This window comes from Manis pentadactyla, chromosome 6 (genome assembly GCF_030020395.1).
Source record: "Manis pentadactyla isolate mManPen7 chromosome 6, mManPen7.hap1, whole genome shotgun sequence".
NCBI classification, from domain to species: domain Eukaryota; kingdom Metazoa; phylum Chordata; class Mammalia; order Pholidota; family Manidae; genus Manis; species Manis pentadactyla.
The window spans coordinates 25,526,559-25,548,790 of record NC_080024.1 but is presented as its reverse complement, the minus strand read 5'-3'; the positions used below and the strand labels follow the sequence as shown (position 1 = coordinate 25,548,790).

Sequence of the window (22,232 nt, the reverse complement as noted above, 5' to 3'; positions counted from 1 at the left end):
ACAAAAATGAACACATGGGACTACATCAGACTAAAAACTTCTGTATGGCAAAGGACACCATCAACAGAACAAAAAGGCATCCTACAGTATGGGAGAATATATTTGTAAATGACATATCTGAGAAGGGGTTAACATCCAAAATATATAAAGAACTCACATGCCTCAACACCCAAAAAGCAAATAACCCAATTAAAAAATGGGTGGAGGATATGCAGAGGCAATTCTCCAAAGAAGAAATTCAGATGGCCAACAGACACATGAAAAGATGCTCCACATCACTAATCATCAGGGAAATGCAAATTAAAACCACAATGAGATCATACCAGTTAGGATGGCCAGCATTGAAAAGACTAAGAAAAACAAATGCTGGTGAGGATGAAGAGACAGGGGAACCCTCCTACATTGCTGCTGGGAATGTAAGCTAGTTCAGCCATTGTGGAGAGCAATATGGAGGTTCCTCAAAAAACTAAAAATAGAAATACCATTTGACCTGGGAATCCCACTCCTTGGAATTTACCCAAAGAATACAACTTTTCAGATTCAAAAAGACATATGCACCCCTATGTTTATCGCAGCACTGTTTACAACAGCCAAGATATGGAAGCAACCTAAGTGTCCATCAATTGATGAATGGATAAAGAAGAGGTGGTACATATACACAATGGAATACTATTCGGCCATAAGAAGAAAACAAATCCTACCATTTGCAACAACATGGATGGAGCTGGAGGAAATTATGCTCAGTGAAATAAGCCAGGCAGAGAAAAACAAGTGCCAAATGATTTTCCTCATTTGTGGAGTATAACAATGAAGCAAAACTGAAGGAACAAAACAGCAGTGGACTCACAGACTCCAAGAAGGGACTAGCAGTTACCAAAGGGGAGGAGTGGGGGAGGGTGGGAGGGGAGGGAGGGTAAAGGGGATTGAGGGGGTATCATGCTTAGTACACATGGCGTGGGGGGGTCACAGGGAAGACAGTGTAGCACAGAGAAGGCAAATAGTGAATCTGTGGCATCTTACTACACTGATGAACCGTGACTGCAACAGAGTATGGCGGGGGGTACTTGATAATATGGGTAAATGTAGTAACCACATTGTTTTGCACGTGAAACATTCATGAGTGCATATCAATAATACCTTAATAAAAAAAACTTTTTGTTACAATGGACAGCATCAAGAAAATAAGAAAATGAAAGGGCAGCCCACAGAATTGGAGAAAACATTTGCAAATCATAAATCTGATAAGGGTTAATATATAAAATGTGTAAAAAACAGTTTCATCTCAATAATAAAAGACATATAAATCAATTTCCAAAATGGGCAGAGGATTTATACAGACAATTTTACAAATAAGATATATAAATGGTCAAGAAGCTCATAAAAACAAAGCTCAATATCATTAATCATTAGAGCGACATGCAAATCAAACTGCAATGAGATACCACCGCACATCCACTAGAATAGCTATCATCAAAAAACACAAGGAACACCAAGTTTTGGTGAGGATGTGGAAAAACTGAAACCATCATACATTGCTGGTGAGAACGAAAAATGTTCAGCAATTCGCAAATTATTAAAAAATATAGTTAAATATAACCCAGTTCCACTCCCAGGCATATATCTAAGAAATTTGAAAAGATGTTCATACAAAAACTTGTACAAGAATGTGCATAGCAGCACAATTCACAATAGCCAAGAAGAAGAAAGAACCCAAATATGTACCAAGTGTGTTTATAACTGGATAGGCAAAATGTGGCAACATACTACAATGGAATATTATTAAACCATAAAAAGGAATGAAGTACTAGCACTAATATATACTATGTATTAGGGATGAACTTTAAAATAATTATGCTAAGTGAAAGACATCGGGCACATAAGACTTTACAGTATAAATTGCACTGACATTATGCTAAAATATCATTGATATATGTTCAAAATAGGTATATGCATAGAGACAGAAAGTAAATTAGTATTTGTTAGGGTTTGAGGGGAGAAGGGAGGGAGGAGTGAACTGCTATGGGTATGGAGTTTCTTTTTATGGTGATGAAATATTCTGAAATTAGTGGTGATCATTGCACAACTTTGTGAACAACTAAATTGTACTTTTAAGGAGGCTGAATTTTTGTTATACCTGAATAATATTTCAGTTTTAAAAGTAAAACAAGGAAAAGATATATGATATAAACCTTAACCAGAAGTCTGGAGTGATGATATTAATATCAGACACAGTGAACTTTGGAAAAACAGTATTACCAGGTAAAGGAGGAAATTTAATCATGATACAGGAAAACACATAGTATTCCTATATGTGTTTATATGCTATTTAAGAGCTTCGAAATACACAATGGAAAATCTAACAGAACTGAAAGGAAAAATGGACAAATCTTCAATTACAGTTGGGCATTTCAACACTCTTGTCTCCACTTAAAGACCAGAAAAAAGAAAATCTGCAAGAATATTGATATAAACAATATTAAGTAAATGGACATAATTGACATTTATAAAAACACTTCACTGAACAACAGCAGAGGCACAATTTTTTCTAATAGATATATGGAGATGTAATTTACATACTATAAAATTCACTCATAAGTGTACAATTTGATGAGTTTTAATTGGTTTACACAGCTGTATGCACATAGCAGTTTTAGAACACTAGAAACACCACAAAAGTTCCCTCATACTGGTTTGTAGTCAGTCAACTGTTGCTCTCATTCTTCACCTAAGGCAAGCCAATTAATGATCTACTTTCTATTTCTATTGGTTTGCCTTTTCTAAAATTTCATATGAATGAAATCATGTAATAAAGAGTCTTTGTGTCTGGCTTCATTAACTTAATAAAATGACTTCAAGGTTTATCTTGGTTGTTGGATATTATCTGTATTCTGTCCCATTAATTGTGCAGTAGTACTGAGCATAGCACTATATCCCAATATGTTTATCTGCTCTATAGTTCATGGACATATGGATGGTTTCCAATTTTAACTATTATGAATTTTGCATGCTTTCATTTTTTCTTGGGTGGACAGCGAGAGTGGAATATGTAGGTCATGTGTAAGTGCACATTTAAGTTTTCAAGAAGCTGACAGATTTTTTTCCAAAGTAGGTGTACAATTTTATACTCTTACCAGCTATGTGAGTTCCAGTTTCTTGACATCTACACTAATACTTGGTATTGTATTTCTGTAATTATATCCTTTCCAGTGGATACATAGTGATATCTCATGTTCAAATTTATATTTTCCTAATGGCTTATTATATGAAGCATCCTTTTATGTTCTTAGTGGCCATTAATATACATTCTTTGTTAAAGTATCTATTCAAATAGTCTTGTGAGGGGGTAACTTGGGTTGTTCACTTCTTCTTGGGTTCTGAGAGTACTAGATAAGGCAAGGAGAGACCCAAAAAAAAAGGAAAGCCACTCCAGATTGGTAGGTGGCCTTAATAAGCAAGGAAACTTATGTATGAAGTTTGTCTTGGGTGATTGCAGAGGTTGAGTACATCTCCATACCCTCCCTCCAGAATCTTATAAGTTTATGGTCTAGATAGTCTCGAAAACACATTGCTCTCTCAAGTCCGCATCTTTGAAAATGGCTCCCACTCTGGGAACGGGGGGTAGAATTCACATTGCAAGACAAGGCAGTGGGTGCCTCCGATTGCACAGGTCCAGCTCCTGGGTCAATCAGTAGTAATGTCCTCTCAATGTCTTCCTCCAACAATGATTTAGAAGTATTTTCTACCAATTTTCAGCTGTTTTTTTTTTTTCCTTAATGGGATCTGTTAAGAGCAAAAGATTTTAATTTTGGTGGTATCAATTTTTTCTTTTTACATTTTTTGTAACATATCTAAGAATTATTTACCTAATAGGAAGTTACAAAGATTTTCTCCCACATTTTTCTAGTTTTGAAATTTTATCTCTTATGTTTAGTTCTCTGATCCATTTTGAGTTAACTTTTGATACATATTTTTTAGGGCCACATAGAATGTTAACCATGATAGACCCTATGCTTGGCCATGAAGCAAGCCTCAATACATTTAAGATAATTAAAATATTATAAGCATGTTTTCTACCACAATGGAATTAAGCTAGAAATTGATTTTCAAATCAGTATCTTTCAAATTCATACAAATGTGCAAATTAGACAGTTATAAAGGAAATAATGTATTCTAAACCAAGTGATAATGAGAACACAACATACCACATTTGTGGAATATAAGTATGCAGTGTCCAGAAAGAAGTTTATAGTTTTAATGTTTATATTAGTAGACAAGAAAGCCTGAACTCAATGATATAAACTTCTATCCTGGGAAACTAACCAACAAGTAGCAGATTAAAAACCATGAAGGAAGCAGAAAAGGAAATCATGAAGATAAACACAGAAATAAATTAAGTGGAAAAGAGAAAAATGATTGAGAAAAGCAATAAAATTAAAAGCCGCCTCTGTGAAAATCATTAAAATGTAAAAGCCTCTATGTAGACTTATAAGAAAAGAAAATGTAAGACACATTATCAATAACAAGAATGAAAGCAGGGGCATCACTAAATGATCCTAAAGATATGAAAAGGATAATGAACAATGTAATGAATACAAATTTGACAATTACTTACACAAAATGAGAAAATTCTTCAAAATACACAAATTATCCCTGACTCAAGAAGAAACAAGAAAGTTGAATAGCCCTGTATCTATTAGGAAAATTGAATTTTTTCCCAAAAACTTTCTCACAAAGAAAACACTCATATCACATCAGTGGTGGATTTTGTCAAACCTTTAAGGAAGAAATAATTTTACACATTTTTTTCAAATATAAATGAGGAAAAAACCTTATTTTACAAGTCCAGCAATTCCTTGAAGCTAATAAAAAAAGATTTTACAAAAAAGTAAACTACTGGCCAATATCCCTCATGAACATACATGAAAAAATTCTTAAAAATGTATTTGCAAAAACAACTATTCTAGCCACACACACACACACACACACACACACACACACACACACACACACACAACTGCAAACAAGGATTTATGATAGTATTCTACATTGCTTTAACATATGAAAATTAATGTAATTCCTCATGCACTTAGAATAATGGATAATAATAGAAAAAAGTATTTCATCTTAATAAATACATTGGAAGAATTTAACAATAATCAAATGCAAATTAATGATAAAAGCTGTCAGCAAAGTAGAGAAGGGAACTTGCTCAGTCTTATAAAAAGCATGTATAAAAATTATAGCTAACATTACAGGTGAAGATTAAACTTGAATGTTACCCTCCCTGAGATCAGAAATAATGTAATGGTATTCTCTCTCATCAATTCTATTTAATATTGTTCTGGAGGAGCTAGCCATTGTAGTAAAGAAAGAAAAAGAAATAGGTATATTATTTAGAAAAAAATTATCTTCACAGACATCATTATGCACATAGAAAGCCCTACTAAATGTACCAGTTTTTTGAACTCATACACCAGTTTAGAAAATGCACAGAATGTAAGATTACTTTATAAAAACTAAATGTATTTCTATATACCAGCAATAAATACTTGGAAATTTAAAAAAAGACAAAAACAGTACCATTTACAATAGCTTCTGGAAACATGAACCATTTAGGAATAAATTTAAAGACATATATGCAAAACTTATCCACTGAAAACAACAAAGCATTGAAAATAAAGACTCAAGAAGACAGTTTAACAAATTTAATAAAGTAGATGCCCTAACAAGTATGCTCCCAGACCACAAGCCAATAAAATTAAACTAGAAATTTATAACAGAAAGACTGCTGGAAAATCCCAAAATATCTGTAAATTAAACAACAAACCAAAATAACTCCTGGGTCAAAGAAAAGTCTAGGGAGAATTTTAAAAATACTTTGAATTAATGGAAATGAAAATATATCAAAATTTGTGAGATTCAGCAAAAACAGTGTTTTGAAGAATTTACAGACTGAATGCATATATTAATAATAAAAACCAGTGCAGAAATCAGGGAAATTGAAAACAAGAAGGTAATTGAGAAAAATCAACAGAAAGTTTGTTTCCTTGAGATCAATAAAATTGATAAACTCTTAGCCATAGTAGCAAAGAGAGAGGATGAACTGTTAGTATTAGAAACAAAAGAGATGCTGTCACTACTGATCCTAAAGACATTAAAAAGAAACAAAGGAATGTTATAAACAATTTGGTGACATATATTTGATAACATAGGTGAAATGAACCAATGTCTTGAAAGATACATTCTATTCAAACTCCCACAAGGAAAAACAGATAATCTGAATAGGTCTGAACTACTAAATACACTGAATACATGAACAATCTTCCAAAACAGAAAGCAACAGGTTCAGAAGGTTTCACTGATGAATTCTACCAAATATTTAACAAAAACAAATGAAACCAATTTTATGTTGGTTTCATTTATGTCCAGAAAACAGAAGAAGAGGGAATACTTCTTAGCTTATTTTACAAAGCCAACGTAACTTTAATACCAAAACCATAGAAACAAATTACAAGAAATGAATAACTATAGTTAACCTCTTTCATGAACATAGATGCAAAACTCAAGAGAATGTTAGCAAATTGTATAATCTGTATAAATTACATAAATATAATACATATAATTTGTACAAATATATTAAAGCTATGTATAAAAATAATTGTAAACCAAGACCAAGTGGAATTTATTCCAGGTATAGAGCACTGTTTTAGAATTAAAAGATCAGTTTTACCTGACAAATTAAGAAGATAAAGAAAAAAAATCAAAAAAATCATGTGATCATATGAATAGATGCAGAATAATCATTTGATAAAATCAAGTCCCTATTTATGATTAAAACTCACCAACGTTAAGAATAGAGGGGAATTTCCTCAACTTGATAATGAACATCTACAAACAACCTACAGCTAACATCATATTAATTTGTGAGAAACTAGATGATATCTCCTTGAGATTGGGAACAAGGCAAGGATGCTCATTCTTACTTCTGTTGAACATCATACTGGAAGTCCTAGCTAGTGCAGTAAGACAAGGAGAGGAGATAAAAGGTATGCAGATTGGGAAGGATAAAACTCTTTGTTTGCAAGTGACCAGATTGTGTATGTGGAAAATTCCAAAGGCTAGATCAATAAAAACAAACAAACAAAAACATCTGGAACTACTAAAAGATTATAGCTAGGTTGCAAGATATAAGGTTAATGCACCAAAGTCCCTTTCTTTCCTATACACAGCGCTATACAATTGGAATTTGAAATTAAAAACACAATACCATTTACATTAGCACCAAAAAATGAAATACTTAAGTATAAATCTAACAAATTATATGTAAGATCTATATAAGAAAAACTAAAAAACTCTTATGAAGGGAATCAAAGAAGATATAACTAAATGGACAGGGAGACTCAATATTGTCAAGATGTCAGTTCTTCCCAATTTGTTCTATAGATTCAATCCCAATCAAAATTCCAGCAAGTTACTTTGTAGATATGGGCAAACTTACCCAAAAGTTTATATGGAAAACAAAGAGATACAGAATAACCAACACAGTACTGAAGGAGAACACAGCTGGACCACACTATCTGCCATCAAGACTTACTATAAAACCAGGACAATACTGTCTTGGCAGAAGAACAGATAAACAGACCAAAGGAAGAGAATAGAGTCCAAAAGTAAACTCAAATATAGTTAATGATCTTTGATGAAGAAGCTAAGGTAATCCAGTGGAGAAAAGATAATCGTTTCAACAAATGGTGCTGGAACAATTGGACATCTACCTGTAAAAAATGAATGTAGACACAGATCTTGCACCCTTCACAAAAACTAACTCCAAGTGACTCATAGACCTTGCTATGGAGTGAATATTTGTGTCTCCTCTAAATTCATATGTTGAAACCTAATGGCCAATGTGATGGTATTGGGAGGTGGGATTTTGGGAGATGGTTAGGGCATGAGTGTGGAGCTCTCATGAACGGAACTGGTGCTCTTATAAAAAAGGCCCTGGAATGTTCCCTCGCCTTTCCTGACACATGAAGGCAACACAGTAAGAAGGTGCCACCTATGAGGAGGTGGCCCTCACTAGACACTGATTCTGCTGGCACCCTGCTCTTGGTGTAGCTTGCAGAACTGTGATAAATAAATGTTTATTGTTTATAAGCTACCCAGCTTATGGTACTTTTTATTATAGCAGATTCAAAAGACTATGACAGAACTAAATGTATAAAACACAAAATGAATAATCTTTAAAAGATAATGTAGGATAAAATCCTAGTAACTTTGGGTTTGACAATGAGGTTTTAAAAACAATACATAAAGCATGATCCATGAAAGAAAAATTGATAGGCTGGACTTGATTAAAATTAAAAAGTTTCGCTCTGTGAAAGACATTATTAAAAGAATGAAAAGACAAGCCACAGGCTGAGAGAAAATATTTTTAAACCACATGTCTTATAAAGGACTTGCATCCAAGATACACAAAGAACACTTAAAATGTGACAGTAAGAAAACACAGAATTCAGTTTAAAATATGGGCCAAAGATCTGAACGGACACTTCACCAAGGAAGATATACAAGTGCCATGTAAGCATATGAAAAAGATGTTCGAGATCATATATCATTAAGGAACTGGAAATTAAAACAGCAGTGTGTACAACTATACATCTATTAGGAAGTCTAAGATCCAAAACACTGACAACACCAAATGCTGTTGAGGAGGTGGAGCAACAGGAATATTCATTGTGGTGGAAAGATACAATTATTTTGGAAGACAGTTTGGCAGTATCTTGCAAAACTAAACATAGTCTACTATAGTCTACCAGCAATCCAGCTCCTAAGTATTTACCTAAATGAGTTGAAAAACATATGTCCACACAAAAACCTGAACTTGAATGTTTGTAACAGCTTTATTCATTGCTCCCCAAAGTTAGAAGCAATTAAGATGTCCTTTAATAGGTGAATGAACAAACTAGCACATTTATACAATGAAATATTATTCAGTGATAAAAAGAAATGAGCTTTCAAACCATGAAAAGGCATGGAGAAATCTTCAGTATTTACTGCTAAGTGAAAGAAGCCAGTCTCATTGGATACACACTATATGATTCCAACTATATGACGCACAGGCAGAGAGGAGAAAAGGAGAGGGGAGGAATCAGTGCAGTACAGAGGATTTTTAGGGCTGTAAAACTATTCATATAATACTGTAATGGTGGGTACATGGACGTATGCATTTGGTAAAACCCACAGACCTATAACACCAAGAGTGAGTCTGAATGCAAACTACAGATTTTATTAACAATGATGTCTCAATATTGTTTCATCAGCTTAACAAATGCACCACATCCATGCACGATATTAATAATGGGGAAACTGTGGACAGGAGAACAGGGAGTATATTGGGAACTCTCTGTGCTTTCTGTTCATTTTTTCAATAAATATAAAACTGCTGTGAGAAATAAAGCCTGTTAATAATTTTTTTTAAAAGCCTCAAGGGGACCTAAGTAGAGACCTATACCATTTTCATGAATTGGAAGATTCAATAGTTAAGATAGTAATTCTGTCAAAATCACTATAAATTCTATAAATTTGACACAATTTCCATAAATAAAAGCATTATTTTTATAGAAATTGACAAGTTGGCACCAGAATTTATAAGGAAATGTAAAGGACTTGATGATTCAAAAGAATTTTGAAAAAAAGGAAAATAAGACTGTAGGTCTTGCAATACCTGATTTCAAGACTAACCATAAAGCTGCAGTAATGAAAATAATATTTTTGTTTGCAGACAGGGAAGATGGGCAGGACTGTGTTCAATGCCTAAAGTTGTATAAGTCTACTTTAAGTTCAGAGATAATGTAGATTCAGGGGAATTCTGCCAGAAGTGAAGGAAGGCACAAGGAACACCCTCCTTTTGGAACATCATTCTTGTGTCAAATACCTCAGAACGGGAACTGAGAAACAATAATTGGACTACAGAGGACTGAAGAGAGATTCTCAATGAGCACCTGCAGCTGTGAGATAGGTCATGAAGATCAACTGCTAATGCTCTAGCAGAATTATTACACCTTCCTTCCATCCACATTCTATGAATCATTTCATAGTCTCCTAAGACTGCTTCCTTCTCAATCAGGCCACATTGTGAGGAGCCCTGCCTCCTCTAACCTCCTTGGTACTTGAATGTGTACTGACACTTCCAACTTCTTTGCAGGCATCTCCAGGGCAAGGGATGGAGCTGGGCGGATTGAAGCAATACAGGGAACGTGGGGTGTGACTGTGGAGGCCAGGGTTTCAGATTTTGCTTTTTTACAGTTGCTAGTCTTTCTAGCCTCCCATCATTAGGTCTTTTTTTTCCATCTGAAAATTGAGGGAATTGGACAAAATGCCTAGGAAATCAACTCTGATGTTCAGTGGGTCAGTGATTCTATGGACAACTGAAGGGACAAAACCAAATTGTAAGTGCTGTTTTCATCAGCACTGTTGAAACTGTACAAGCCACAGCTCACTATCTTGGCGGACCTTAAAAACAGCTTGTTCATTCTCGATGTAGATGCTTGAAGCAATTCTAAGTTGCAGCTTACCTCGCTTACTTAAAATAAAGTGCTGTTCTCTGATCATGAAGATTCCATGATAAAGAATCATCTGTTTTCTTAGTTGGTCCTATCATCTCCGAAAGTATTTAAGAGGTGATTTTTTAAAAATGGTGACATTTCAAGGTCAACATTTTCTGAGCTAATTCATTATTCTTGTGTAATTCTTCATATTCTTCACATACTCTTCTTCATTATCTAATTACAGCCTCATGTTAAACATGCCAGAAAGGCACAGTTAATATTTTTAATCTTCATTTGACACATTTATACACTGAGATTCAGATTAAGCAAACTGATTCTTGATCACGTATCTGGCTGTCTACAATGCAATAGCTGTGAAGGCAGGGATTTCGGGTGGAGGGAGCTAAGGGAGTCTGATTCACTGCGTCCACTGTGCCTAGCAAAGTGCCTGATACACAGTATGTTTTAATAAACATTCCTTGAATGAATACTGAATGAATGATGTGATTAGTGATGGAGCTTGGTCTAGAATTGCCCAAACCCTCAGCCATTGCTCCTTTAGCACTGACAAGAGTTGTTCTCTTGTCTTCATGCTCACCCAGTATCCTCTGTGCTTTGGAAATGCAGCTGTTAGGCTTGGGACGGCAAGGCCAACGACTTTCTCCACGGAGGGGTCACGGGAACCCCAGCCGCACAGAGAAGGAAAAGGAAAGGAGGGCGTCTATGGGGATTCTTCCCTCAGGAGCTACGCAAGCGCCCCCAAATCCCCAGGACGTGGGAGAAGGTCTGCTGGGTGCCTCTGTCCCGAGGGCGCGCTCACCTTGGTGGCGGCGGTGCTGGAGGAGGGAATTCTCTAGGTCGCCCGCCGGCCCAGCCTGCCCGTGGCCGGCTCAGCGCAGGCGGCCCGCGGCTGCCACCCTTGCGGTGCCCGCCGGGTGGCGGGCTGGCTGCGGCACGGGGCGGGGCGGCCGGGCTCCCCCTCCCGGACACTGCGGCTGTGGCCGCCCGCCGGCGAGCGGAGCCGGGCGGGACCTGCGCGGGGCGGGGCGCGCGGAGGCGGGGCGGGACGGCCGGGAGCCGGCGGCGGGGCGGCGCTCAGACTGGGCCGCGCGCTCGGGCTGCGCGGGCTCTCAGCGGCCGCGGCGACGGCGGCAGCATCCTCCTCCTCTCTTCCTGCTCTCCCCGTCGCTGCTCTCTCTTCCTTCCCCTTCTTTGCCTCCCTCTTCCCCTGCCCCGTGGGCCCCTCTCCTTCTCCGGACGGCCGTCGGTCCGCAGGCGCGCGAGCAGTGGCAGCGGCGGCGGCGGGTGCGCCCAGTGCCTGCTCCCAGGTAAGACAGCCTTCCCCGCCTCTGGTTCTGTGCAGGGCGCCTCTCCTTCTAGGCGCCTCGCTCCGCGCCTAGAGGGAGCCTCAGCCCGGAGCCGGGTGAGAATACAGAGCGGCTGTCTGGTCTTCTGTGCCCTGAAAGCAGGCACAGGTTGGCTGAGCCGTCCGGGCTCCCACCTGGCGGAAGCTTCGGGCCCGGCCTCTCCAGGTGTCACTCCGGGGCGGCGGAACCTGGATTTGTAGAAGTGTGTGATGTTGGTTAGGTACCGCTTGGAAACGCCCGGTAATTTACATCAGGTTAGGATATCTGTATTGAATGCTAATACTGCCTGAGCTGTAGAAAGACGAGTGAATTATACAAAGATAATGGAAAAAAGAGAATTCAAGGTAGAGGACTTTTTTGTCCATTCAGCTGCAGAGAACTGCATATGGGCGAGTGAATGAATTAGGGAGGTCTTAACGTTAAATCATTTTTCCCTGTAATTCTTCTAGAAACAGCTGAAGAGGAAGATTGATAAATAAAATTTTAGGAAAAAATGAAAAATCAATGCGTGGTCTTGTTGGAGGACAGAACACGAAAAAAATGAGTGTATTAGCTTGAGCGTCCACATAGTCTTTCTTTTTAAGTAATGGGAGTGGAAAGCTGCATCTACAGCCCATCTACACTTTATTTTTTATTTTTAAAAGGCTTTTTTTTTTGGCTGCAATGCTGGTTACCTTCCTTTCCCAACCTTGTCTTTTGTTTAAGGATGGAAATTTAATGAAAGAGACTGAGAGGAGCCAGGAGTGGGGAGGTGTTTTGTTTGGGTGTGTTTAGGGAGAAAAGCCTATGGGGTCAGAAAAAAACATCCTTCAAAACTGGCATTGATGTTATACTGCCTGCATCAGGGCTTTGGGATTTTGTCAGAAAATAAAAACCTTCCATTAACAACAAGCCCGTTTGTAACAATTGCTGTGTGCCATCTGCTGTAAACCCTTAGCATAATGCTTCCAGAACATAAAACCTTTAAGAACTGACTCAATGTGAAAGGTTTTTGTTAAATGCATGCATACACACACTTATACCCCTGTGTGCATTTGTGCACACCACACACGCACATGTATACACCTATGTAACATACTTTATACAAACATAATATTACAAAAGGGAGTGAATAATGAAAAGACAAATATTTTTCAATTTATTTTGAGGGTTTGGGGATTATGGTGTGAATGGAATCTGTAGTGGAAAACAAAAAACAATAGTGTTGGGTGGTATATAATTTTGAAGGTAAGGCAGAGGGATTGTTTAATCAGTGTTGGTGAGGAAATAACCTAAATATTAAAGGTACAATTTATTTAAAAGTGATCTGTCTGCGAGAAGAAATGACTGCAAACTGAAATTGAGGTTTGCAGCCGCAGTGAGGCGATGGAGAACAAAGCCTTTTATGTGAGGCCACATTAAGCAAACAGTTCATGCTTGAGCTGCAGGTACCAGCCCAATATAAAGCATAGCTCTGTCACCCTGTCATTTCACTGTGGGCAATTATAATTTTTTTGGCAGTGAAAACAGATTACATAAATAAAAGCTCTTTAGAATGCTCAAGAGGAAGATTGCAGCCTTTTACCTGAATGAGACACACAGCACTACTTTAACTGGGCAATAGGTGTCTACATATTTTCATAGAAATCTGTGAGTTTATATATCATGGGTGTTGCAATCTCCTGCTCCCCTTCATGCACAAAGGCATCCTCCCTCCAAGAAAAGCTGAAAGGCATTATTTTTTCTCTCAATAAAGAATGTATTTGTTTGTGTGTCTTTTAACATTGATTTCGTAGTACTTTTATCTGATTATCATAGGTTTACAACTGTACTCACGATTTGCGTATTCATAGAGCTATTGTGCCTTTAGGATCAGTGGTACATGCTGTATATCTTTTCATGGTTTGTTTAATTTTTAATTGTAGTATTTCAGTTTGCTGTAATATTACTTAATCTCCAAAAGTCTTAAAAAAATGTTCCTATAAGTAGAAAATTGCTTGACATACACCTAGAGCACTAAATTTAAAAATTGAACTTCCTTTAAAAAATATTAATATTTTGATTACATTATTTTCATTTTCTTTGTTTCTCTCTTTTATTTTCCGCCTCTTGTCAAATACTCTGTTTCTTCCTGGCTGTTGGTGCTAATTTACATTTCTAGTTGTCTAGACTACTAAAAACAGAGCCAGTGTGCTCAGGAATTTTAAACTTAGTATTTGTTAATTCTCTACAGCAACTCTCTCTCAGGATGACTTGTTTACAGCACCTTTTGAGGGAGGAGAAGAAAGAATGTGCTGAGAGAGCATGACCCAGTGAAACTGGCCCAGCCATTACCTCATCATAGTAGCTACTTCAGATTCATTGAGAGAGCTGGCATCTTCTCAGTGGAAACCAAATGCCAGGAGCACACACACCCATCTCAAGGCAGAAGACCTTTTCCCATAGCCTCTACTAATGCTGTTCTTCGGAGATTAAAGGGTATTTTCTCTTTATATTTTTTCAGGGATCTTGAACTTGGCCAAAAATATGCAGCCAGAAACTTGGCACAGAATCCTCTAAGCCTGAGGAATGATTTCATTCCTTTACTACTTTTGGCTTAAATCAATTTGCAAAGTTTCTAAACATTAGATGAGAGAAAGAAGAAGAAATGCTTGGTGTATTTTTGCATGTTTTCTTATGGTACACATACTTTTTGTTGAATTTTATTAGCAACTAGATAATAGACTGGACTGCTATGCTTTTGAGAACTATAGTTGCACTGTTGTACTTCAAATGAGTTATCATTTACTTAGATGTTTACATGACACTATGTGTACCCCTAAACTATTCATTGATATCCATGTGAGACAGACCTTTTGAAGACTGACTTGGGGATTTTAGTATTTAAGTTGATTATTTTAATAATGAATTCTTTTCAATGCTTAATTTTCTTTTGATAGATTACAATAAAGAAGCTGAAATAATAGTTATAATAGATGATAACACTACCCCTAGATCAATACTTTACTTCTTAATGCTAAAAGTAGTCATTTAGGTAAGTCATTAGTAAATGCATGAACCTGAAGGTAACATTCAGAAACAGTCATAACCTCTTTTGTCTCTGATACATGAGTTAAAGATGCTATTAAGCTATTTGAGTCATATCTAATTTTCAAATATATTTGTTCTTTTTGCTACTTCAACTCTATGCCTTTACTGTTGCCATTGCCTCAATCTACTCAATCTAGACCTTCTCAAATATAGGCTATGTTGATCATTTCACTCATTTTTTTCCCCTCTCCCTTCACACTGTTTTTAAAAATCTTGTATTTGAATGTTAGACTTCTTTAGGCATTTTGGCATCAATACTGTTACTCTCAATACAAATTATCTTTTACTTTTCATTTCTATTTATTTGTTACATATGTATTAACTTTCTACTAAATGAAGAATATCATACTGAGGACTGTGTAAGGAGATACCAAAAAAACAGGCATGGTTCCTGGCTTTAGGAATTTACAAATGAAGTTGGAGGGATTTGTTTCTTTTTTAAAAAGTAGCATTCAAAGGAGTAGTTGTACTACAGATATGATACACAGTGATGGGACTGCATGTGGACACAGGGACAATATCCCAGGGCCTCAAATACAAGCTTTCATATGTCAGTTATGTAAATGTCCTAATGTATATCTGCCTTCTTTATTCCATATGTGTGTGTGTATATATGTATATGTGTATGTGTATGTGTGTATGTATATGCATATGTAGTATTTCTTTAAATTAGTGAATGATAAAATGTGACTCTTTTGAGTGGTGTGTATATATACACATACGTAATGCAAGTACCAACAGTCTCAAATGTTTCAGTCAATCAGATGTAGAAGGTCATGTCATTAAATGCTGGAAAGCTCATGAAAATTCTCATCCCAAGTATTCTGGGAAAAAATTTCAGTATTCTCAAGGAATTAGCAGTCCCAGGTGATTCTAGGCATCAAAAACAGGTAACTGTGCAGTAAGAAGTGGTACACAAAGGGCCAAACTCAAAGGAAAGGGTCTTTGGGAGAGTTTTGGTGGGTGGGTTGGGTAAAGGATGAGGAATAAAAGCAAATTATCTGCTGTTCATGTTGTCCATTTGGAATGGAGATGAGCCTTCGTCTAAGTGGGTGGAAAGGAAAGAAAGCTGTTTTGTTTTTCTGCATTGACATAATATTTTGTCCATATCCCTCCCCAATCATTACTTAGAATTAAGGCTGTAGGTGTTTTGTTGTAAAATTTATAAAAGATGCTGTTAGAAGCAAGTCTGTAGTGAATTAAAAATTTAAAAACAATGTGAACATAAATATTTTATTTTTTATGAAAAACACTTTGAATCCAATCTTTGAACTTAATCTTTCCTGTTTTAAGAGAGATACACTTTACTTTTAATGGTAATATTTTAACTGTGATAGTTTTTCCTTACACATTTTAGTGAAATTCTGTGGAAATTTAGATGAAATAAAGAGCTCAAGGTTTCCTCTTTCAGCCAGTTGTTAAATTTATATATGGACTTTGTGGAAAGTTTTAAATGATTTGTTTTCCATTAAACAGCCAGAGAGGTCAAATTTCTTTTTTTTTTCTTTTTGTTACGTTAATAAGCCTTCTAGGGAAAGCAATTTGACTTTTCCCTTCACTTCTTCCATTTCTTATTTTCTTTATTCCTTCCACCCTCTTATCCTTTTCCCCTCTGGCTTCTTTCTTTCCTTTGCTCCTTTCTTTCAATTTGCATTGTCAAAAAATCATTGATCATTAAAAAATGCAAATACAGCCTGCTATTTTTTATTGAAGTTTATTTTCTATTATATTTCTCATTTCATGTGCAGTTTTATGCTCTCTTCTCCTTCACAGCTCCATCCCTGCCTTGGCCCTTTCTTTGATCTTGCCTTTTATGACCTCTGGCCTTGGTAATCTTTTCCTTGTATACCAGTCTTTAATCATGCTTCCTTTCTTTAGAAAGCCTTTCTGAATCAGGAAGAAAGGTTACTGCCTTGTTTCTTCCCATTATTTGTACCCAAGTTTACCTGCTTTCCCTTATCTTATAGATAATTGCCCGTCCCAACTGTGTCTTCACCAGTCTTCCTCAAGTTAGTTTAAAAAAAAAAGTCCTGCAAGTAAAAATGATCCATCTATACAACTGATAGTTTCCAAAAGGAAAAATTTATTTAACCAACTGGGTTTTTTGTTTTTGTTATTTTATTCATCTGACACCAAATAAAATGGTTTGACTATTTATATAAATTAAATTGACTAGTACAGCCATTATATGTCAGCCACTTCATTGCCTTCATTTTATGCTAGTTAACTAACTTGACTGAAGTACACATAATAACTACTCTATGACCAATCAGTAAATGTTGAACTAAGTTAATTTAATTTTAAATAAAAATATTTCTCATTACATCTCTCTGTGCATCATCATTAGCCATGTTGAATCCATCTCAAAATGATCATAAAACACAGTGCTCGAATGTCTATGAGTGTATTTCATCACTTAACTGCCTAGGTCTTTTACATTTGAAGCAAACTCACAAGTAAATATGTAAACAAACTCTATTAATTTGAGATCGAATAATCATGCCAATATTACCCTTAATGTTAATGGAGTTATAGTTGGCTAGGTTGTATTGTTGTAACAATTGTAACAGTACTGTGTTATATTGTTACTGGAAAGCAGTGAAATTCTATATTGAATTGGTATGAGAAAATGTTTCTCAATTTTATTGGCTAAAAAGAATGATGCAGCATCATTTTCACTGGCATAAGGCAATTTTTAGCTTTGAAATTGTGTTATTATTTGGATGTTGTGCCTCTTAAAAGAGTAATTGAGGCTTTCTTTAAGGGTATACATTCTTTTTTTTGGCAAAACTGTATTTTAAACAATGTGTTTCCTTTTTTGTTAGTGTTTATATGAGATATCAGATTCTTTTAGTCCCTTTTGAAAACAAGCAAAAAAAAAAGGTTTTAGGATTCAGCTATGCATTCTTTTTACACTAATATGTCATCTAGGATAGCTAAGAAAAGATCTCGTTCTTTAATTTACTACACATACTTATTGTTTATTGTTTGAAAAATAATTACTGATATGTAGCATACAGTTTCTTTGCTCAAGTGTCAATAATGTGAAGTCACAGTACCTGTAACAACTTATTAGCCCCCCAAATGTATCTGCCTTGTGTTTCACAGAGGGCTAGCATTGTGGTATTAGGTATATGTGTATCTGTGTGTAATAATCTAAGACAGTTAGCCTTTTATAAATATGTCATTTTTCATAGTTGAGATAAATTGTTATACAGTCAGTTGATTTAAAGAAAATGAAAATCATACCATAATGTTCTACATGAGAACATTTTGATATTAAGTACAATTTTATGGGGAAAACGATGATATAACTATTTATTAAGGAAATTAAATTAGATGAATTTCCAACTATTGGTGTGTTTTTCTGTTTGGAGATATATATAATACAGATTCCATTGCCCATTATTGAAATCAAATGGTAAAACTAAATATTGTGCTCAAAAGCAAAGCATCTGCATATTGATCAAAATATCCTAAATTGAAATACTAGCCATTAAATTTATCTTATAAGAAGTTCAGTTGGTGCCACTTTTGCTGGAAAATGTGGTTTATTTAATCAGCAGAAGTCAGACTTGATAGAACGTTAGAAATTTTGCTGCCAATAAAGAATTATGAAAGCACTAAGCACACTACTGAAAGCTGGGTCTCTTATAACAACAAAGTGAGTATGATGTAGGGTTTATTTAAATGTGCTTTGTCCCTTGTATCTCAAACTAAAGTTTGTCTCATTCATAGATTACATGATGAAAATTTTTATAGACCATTGAGTGGCCTTTGCTGAAATTGAGGCTTTGTGTATTTTTTTAAAGTTCTTATCACTTTCAGAAATTCAGTCACTATTTCCATGATTTTTGTTTATTTTGTTTTGAATTGGGCCACATTAAATGAGGTTGTCAATATCAAAATTAGAAGTGATGAAAACTTTGTAAAATCCTGGACATTCTCACTGTCCTATTTCAGCCCCTTCCTGAAGACTACTATGAGGGTTTATGATAAGAATAAAAAGTTTTCCATTAAAAAATCAACACTGAAAATGAGTAAACTGATTTTTAGTAAAATCTTTTCCTTTTGCTTCCTAATATATTTATAGTTTGTATATCAGAGAAGATCTTTGAAACCTTATTAATCAGTGGCTTAGAAGGATTATGTGCTTACACATCTGGAAACAAAATGTCATTAAATATATTTTTTCCATCTGCACCATGACAGAAGGATCATCTGTTCTCAAAACTTGCTCTTTTATATGAATTAGATGAAGTTTGAAGTGGAAGAGAGATTCTTATGAGTGAATGGTGAGAACCTCTGATATACACGTAAGTAAACCAGGGCAAGGAATGGTTAAGTGATGTCCCTAAGGTGCTGAGTAGTGGAACCAAACCTAAGACTCAGCTATTCAGGTTCAAGCTCAGCACTTGGTAAGGGGTGCCACTGAAGAACCATTCTACTCTGCTCTCTCTTTCTAATTCTGGTTATATTGCTGTTCTGTGAGCTGAGGGTGGGGTGAAGTGACAGTCATACCTCCCCAACTTGGTGACTCAACTGTGACATTCCCATGGGTGTAAAAGAGGGAGGGACGTAGAATTCTAAGGCCATTCCAACCAGCTGCATGCCGGCTACACCACTGAGTGGTGAGACTAAACCGGATCCAGGAAACACTGACAAGGCTCTGGCTCTGGGGCCATTCTTGTGGTTTGTATCTCTTAGGACAGAAGTTAAACTCTGGGGATGTGTGTCCAGACAGGTACTTGGAAATCCAAGGAGCTTTTCCCTGAGCTTGAACTGTGTATACTGATGCTTCCTGATCGATTGACTCTATGTTTAACCTTGACTTTATATGTTCAAGAGGAATATGTTCAACAAATATAGCCAGGTTGTAACTTATTCCTGATGTATACCACCATGAAATTTTCTCTAAAAATAGCTTTCCTTTTGTCTCCCACAACATTAACACTTTTAGCTAAAAGGAAGTGAGATACAAAAGCTGTGGGCCTCTGTGCCTGTGCCTTGTCCCTTTGGCTTTTTTACTCTTGTTTATCTTTCAAGATCTATCTATGGCTTTTTTACTCTTGTTTCTCCGCCTCCAGTACTCCATCATTCTTGGGTTTTTTTTTTTACTTCTTCCAAGGAGACAGCAAATTAATAAGAATTAGGTGTTGCCATGGGTACTGTGTTCTATAGAGCTTCACCTGCACCAATGCTACTTAAGCATTACAGAGTCTTAAGTTGACAAATATTTGAAAGGCATAAAGAGCATTTTGGAGGAAAGAAATTAAGCAGAACCCATGCTTAAATATTTAAAGAGAAACAGATTCTAGTCACTGAAAACTGAAACTATACCACTATCCTAGGGTGTGAAGGAATTTTGCTGTCACCTTCAGTTAGAGAAGGTTCTATGATATGTCCTAATTCTCCAGATGAACAAGTTTAATCAACCATCAGAATTGGAATGACTATTTTATCACTGAGTAGATGCAACAGAATTCCTTGAAGTATTTCCCATGCATATTTGTGAAAGATGGACTGTACATATTGTCTTCCCCTGAAGTATCTTTATTTTGAACCATAAATATAGGGGAAAAAAAACCCAAAAACTGGAATTACACACCAGGAATCTATACTTATGAAGGCAGGTCTTTTAAAATAAGGTATTTTGTGCAGTTCTTCTTAGGTGTGGTTTATTGAATTTGACAGTCTGACATCGAAACGATCTATAAAGAATTAAAATAATACCTTTCAGTAAATGATTTTCTTATTTGGGAAAAATTCACTTTCTTTCACATAAGTGTTAGTCTAGCAAGACCTATGTATTACTAATATCATGGTCTGAGAATTGTTCATTTATTTAAGAAATGGTTATTGGATCCCCAAAATACAGTAGGCACTTTTCTGAATGTGTGGAATATTGGGACAAACCATACATATTCCTGCCCTCCTGGAGCTTATATTGTAATATAGAGACACACACATTAACAAGTAAGACAGTAAATGCATGAACATTTTAGACATGAAAAAAATGCTCTAAGGACTTAGACACAAGAATGTATAATAGAGCTTGTCTGAGTTGAGATAGGCTGCCTTTGGAGATACAAGTAATGAGAAGTAGTCAGGCATGGAAATATCTGGAGGAAAAGTTTTCAAGCCAAAGAGGGTAACAGAAACAATAGCCTTAAAGCTGCAAGAAGCATATTTGAGAAACAAATACAAAGCCAGTGAGACAGGAGTCTAATGAACATGGTAGAGTGTAGCAGGAGAGGAGATCAGAAGAGAAGGCAGGTGCCAGGCCACACAGGTCCTCTTGACCATGAGAAGGGTCTGACTTTGCCTTGTACTGCATTCTAATTTTTAAGGTAATAGAAGCTGAACTTTTTTGAAAATGTCATGAAAGCTTTCAAAGACTAATTATATTTTCTAAATCTCTGTGGATATATCGGTATCTAACTAACACATTAATCACAAGAGAGAAATAATTTAGAAAACCAGAAATCAATGGTGGAGAAAAGATAAGACTTTCGTTAACTTAAGCTAATACCATGCTGTAAATATAGGTAACCCAGAGTGTGTCATTTTCTTTATATAATGGGGAATTACATGTATTTGTAAATTTAACCCCTTTTAGCCTTTTTTGTACCTGAAGCTAAGTTTTAAAAAACAAATATAAACAGAAAACTACAAATCCATTTTTGAGAAAGGTAGTCATAAAAATCATTCCAGTTTCTAGGAACAACAAATGCTGACAAGGATGCGGAGAAAGGGGAACCCTCCTACCCTGCTGGTGGGAATGTAAAATAGTTCAACCATTGTGGAAAGCAGTATGGAGGTTCCTCAAAAAACTCAAAATAGAAATACCATTTGACTCAGGAATTCTACTCCTAGGAATTTACCCTAAGAATGCAGGATCCCAGTTTCAAAAAGATGTTTGCACCCCTATGTTTATTGCAGCACTATTTACAATAGCCAAAAAATGGAAGCAACCTAAGTGTCCATCAGTAGATGAATGGATAAAGAAGAGGTGGTACATATACACAATGGAATATTATTCAGCGTAAGAAGAGAACAGATCCTACTATTTGCAACAACATTGATGGAGCTATAAGATATAATGCTCAGTGAAATAAGCCAGGCGGAGAAAGATGAGTACCAAATGATTTCACTCATCTGTGGAGTATAAGAACAAAGCAAAAACTGAAGGAACAAAACAGCAGCAGACTCACAGAACTGAAGAATGGGCTAACAGTTACCAAAAGAAACG

General features: G+C 36.0%; 1 protein-coding gene and 1 long non-coding RNA gene across 21 annotated transcripts in view; one reads left to right on the top strand and one right to left on the bottom strand.

Annotated features, from left to right (window-relative positions):
• LOC130684231 (uncharacterized) overlaps positions 1-11,515 on the bottom strand; it is a 47,220-nt gene extending 35,705 nt beyond the window's left edge. Inside the window, exon 1 of the long non-coding RNA XR_008998421.1 lies at positions 11,365-11,515. This is a non-coding gene — a long non-coding RNA (uncharacterized LOC130684231). The remainder of the gene's footprint in view (positions 1-11,364) is intronic.
• A 108-nt stretch (positions 11,516-11,623) lies between these two features.
• Positions 11,624-22,232, top strand: part of MAP2 (microtubule associated protein 2) — a 283,777-nt gene continuing 273,168 nt past the window's right edge. For 13 of the 20 annotated variants that reach the window (XM_057503612.1, XM_057503606.1, XM_057503621.1 and 10 more), the window contains exon 1: positions 11,625-11,872. The gene's annotated coding sequence lies outside the window, so the exon portion shown is untranslated. Of the gene's footprint in view, positions 11,873-22,232 lie in introns of all 20 variants that reach the window. The other 7 variants (XM_057503615.1, XM_057503613.1, XM_057503618.1 and 4 more) reach the window with 4 other exon arrangements.